The 3,983-nt window shown below is 50.0% G+C and overlaps 1 pseudogene; it reads right to left on the bottom strand.

Annotated features, from left to right (window-relative positions):
• Window positions 1-2,016: 2,016 nt before the first annotated feature.
• On the bottom strand, window positions 2,017-3,555 carry LOC102754919 (annotated as a pseudogene).
• Between the last annotated feature and the right edge of the window lie 428 nt (window positions 3,556-3,983).

Genomic DNA, 3,983 nt, shown 5'->3' with positions numbered 1-3,983 from the left:
CCCTGGCATGTGCCCTGACTGGGAATCAAACCTCCACTAGCAAGTTGTGGACGAAAGGAGCCACATGCTAAACCTGAAAAGCTCAGGGGAGGCTTGCGTGGCAGTCTTGCAAACTCAGAGACCTAAAATAACCACAAAAGAAGGTCTGAAAATTAAATATTTAACTACAAACAGGTTATAGTGGGTAGTCATGTCCTAAGCCGATATTTTCTGTTACAAAATCAACTTTGGTCCTTACTGAGCCCATTTGCCTCTAAGATAACATATCTGCGAGATGTCTGGGTAACTTGTAACTTTGTAACTTCCTTTTTTACCCCCGGACTCCTCAGGACACAACAACTGGCACCAGGACATTCCCTCATTGTCACTGTTATCAAGTTAATTGTCAACTGTTAATTATGTTAAGCTATCCTGTACCCATCTGTGTAAGAGAAGCACATGTCCATCATTTCACTTTTTATCCTATCCCAGAGGTTTCCCCGCTTTGCTTAATCCCACCTCCTTAATCTCGCACCAATGAATTTCATGTAACCCACCTACATCCCTTTCCTTTGATTGCAATGTATAAACACAGATGTAACCCTCCATTCTCCAGAACATTATCTCAATTCATTGAGGTTCTGCTTCCCGGCATATTTCGACAGTCTGGCTCCGATAAACTCACAAAAATTCTTTACAGGTTTCAATGCTGTTGGTTTTTTTTACATTAACAAAGTTCATGGGTAGGTGCTCAAACACTGAACTGTGAGGGTGGGGCAAAAAGCATATTTTTTTAAAAAAATTATGATCATCCCTAAGGCAGAACTGGCTGTCAGACTCATTGGGTAACGGTCTAGTTTCAGGTATGAGCAGGGGCCTGAGCAGTGGCCTGGGAGTAGGTGAGTCAGAGCTGCAGGAGAGAGAAAGCTCCTGGGCTCAGATGTAGCGGTAGCATGTTCAGTGACTCAGAGGCTCAGCTAGGTCCTCAGAATCACCTGATGTTGCCCCAAATAATTGTGGAGGCTAGAGGCTGATAAAAAAATTTCACTTCCACGGCTGAAAGTCTTTTTTGTACGTAAGGCTTTATTAATCAAAATGCTCGCCAAAAACAAGACCCATCTTGAGGCATGGAGTCTAAATCTCCAGCAGTACGGTAGAAAAGACAACATGCCCATTGTCCCAGAGTATTGCAAGCTTTTTATACATCAAATGGTGGGAGGGTTGAGGGGGGGAGGGGAGAAAAAGAGTTAACCTAAAATAAATTTACATGACCTATAGGCAAAGGGGTGAGAGAAGGAGGAGGCCAGCTCTGGGATAGGAGCAGAATTTGAATGAAGAAAGGCGTGCTCCTGGAGACTGGCTGTGGGCAGTGGTCCAGAAAGCCCACGTGGAAATAAGCGGAGGCTCCTGGAGTTAGATGTGTCTATCCCTCTATCCCTCTCCTGTTCTCTCTGTATAAAATCCACACAAACATATTATTTAACAAATTACAAACATCCCCGAGGCAGTACTGGCTGACAGACTCATTGGGTGAAGTTCTAGTTCCAGCCTGAGCAGAGGCCTGAGCCGTGTGTAGCTGTGTCAGAGCTGCCGAGTAAGAGAAGCTGCTGGGCTCAGTTGTGGCTGCAGCATGTCCAGTGGGAACCAGGGTCCAGTGGGAACCAGGGTCTTAGGAATCTGCAGAACGAGTCATCTGGAAACTAATACACACTTCCAAAGCCATCCACAGGAATGTGAGCTCTCCTTTGGTAGTTGGCTCCAAGCCATGCCTGAGAGGTACCACAGCATTCTAGGGCAGCTGCCCAACGGGGAGGTCCGTTTGGCTAGCAACTGGGAGCCCTGCTTGGCATAGTAGTAGAAACATCTGGCAGCTTAACAAATGGGTCATTCCTAGGGGATAAAGCATCTTGACTGTGGACAGGGCCAGCCCAGATGGCTGCTTGGCTGGGAGGTGCTGTGATAAAATTCTCCTACTGAAGAAACCAGGTTTTTGCCAGCCCCAGCGCCTCTGAGGCTCAGGCCAAGAGCAGCCCATATTGTAGGCTGGTGTCCCCCATGCAAGTTGCTTAGGCCAAGAGAAAAACCAGGAATGGGTAAGGACCTGTCCCTCCTCCCATCATCCTGGGAACCTAGAAAGATAGTGGTGGGGTGCACCTCTCCCCCACCTCATCCCTGTCCTAAGGTAAGTGGAGACACTCTGGACATTCTCCAGAGCCAGGGAACCAGGGAGGCACCCTCAGTGCCTTCCTGGACATTGAGCCAAAGCTTTACTCCAGTCCACTCGGATGGCATTCCCAGTGCCCAGGTGGGGATAAGACAACATATGCACTGGAGAAAAAACTCAAATGCCCCATTGTCTCCACAGCGTGAGTCACAGAGCAGAAGATAGAGCCCTAAGGAAAAGCAGCAGCGCCGCCCACTCAGAAGACACGCTCGAACTCCATCTGGTTGGTATGGGTGAGATTGCGGCTTTGGTTAGTGGAAGGCTGGGTGATCTGGCTGCCCTTCTGGCGTGGTGGTGCCAGGTACTGGAACATGGATGTCTGGTGGGTGGAGAGCATGCCCTTGAGGTCTGAGGGCATGGGGTCAGACCAGAAGAAGTCATGGTTGAGGGCATCGTCGCTGTCCATGCGCTGCGCAGGGTCCAGCACCAGCAACTTGTCCATGAGGTCCAGTGCATAGGGGTCGCGCACGTAGGCCTTGAGCCTATCCTTCACCTTCCGCTTCTGGCCCTTCACTAGCTCCAGTTTCTCAAACAGCTCGTACTTGTGCATATTTGGCCACACCTCAGGGGTGATGGAGCCACAGAGCTGGCTGACGAGGGCAAGCTGGCGCTGCTCCGTGTTGCCCTGCATGATAGGGCTGCGGGTCCACATCTCCGCCATGATGCATCCAGCACCCCACAGGTCAATGGGGGGGCCGTAGTTCCGCGCCCCGAGCAATAGCTCCGGGGGCCGGTACCAGAGTGTCACCACACGGTTGGTATAGCTGTTGGGCTGGCTCTTCTTGGCCAGACTGAAGGCCCTGGCCAGCCCAAAGTCTGCCAGTTTCAGGACCCCGTCTCGGGTGATGAGCACGTTAGCTGGCTTCAAGTCCCTGTGCAGGATCTTGTTCCTATGGATGTAGTAGAGGCCATTGAGCAGCATCTGCATGACCTTCTTGATCTCAGACAGTGTGAACTTGACTGACACGTTGCTCAGCAGCCCAGCAAGGTCATGCTCACAGAAGTCGAACACCAGGTACATGCTGCCTTTGCGGCGGTTATACGGGGAAGCTTTGGCTCGACAGATCTCAATCAAGTTGACCACATTCTCATGTTTTAGAAGCTGGAGGATCTTGATTTCCCGCAAGGCCGTGATGGGGAACCCCTCCTTCTCGTTCTCCATCAGGACTTTCTTCAGAGCTACCTTTCGGCCGGTCAGGCGATGCTTTGCCTTAAACACCTCCCCAAAAGTGCCTTGGCCGATCTTAGTGAGCATCTCATATTTGGTCACCTCATCACAAAAGGGGTACGCCACTGCGTCGTATTGCTTTGCCATGGCTGCCTCCAACAAGCCACCGCCGCCGCCGCTCCCGCTCCTGTTCCCCAGGACAAAAGTGTTGACTTTTAAACTGTGTTTTTCAGCCTGACAGGTGTGGCTCAGGAGCAGAAGCTTTGGGGGGGAGGGGAGAGGGTCTCAGCCTGAAGCACTGTGAGTCTCTCAGCTGGGGTGTTAGAGTCTCTGAGGTTTCTCCTGGATCACAGGCTTGAGTGCCTGGATGGCTCCTCACCCCGCTGTAGTGGAAAGTTTCCTCAAGGAAGTTAAAAGCTAAACCGGAAGACAAGAACACAGAATATTCATAAATAATTACACACACACACACACACACCTAACAGCTAATAGAAATTATTCTAAAACCTGATTCTTAGGAAAGACCATTCGAAATGAAAAGACCTAAGTGTGAAAAGTACAAACAAATAAGCACAGTATAATAAAATAGGGGACACATCTAAAAATGCACAA

Source organism: Myotis davidii, unplaced genomic scaffold (genome assembly GCF_000327345.1).
Source record: "Myotis davidii unplaced genomic scaffold, ASM32734v1 scaffold1042, whole genome shotgun sequence".
Taxonomy (NCBI): domain Eukaryota; kingdom Metazoa; phylum Chordata; class Mammalia; order Chiroptera; family Vespertilionidae; genus Myotis; species Myotis davidii.
Note: the sequence above shows the minus strand (reverse complement) of the source record. Positions and strands in the feature narration are given on the sequence as shown.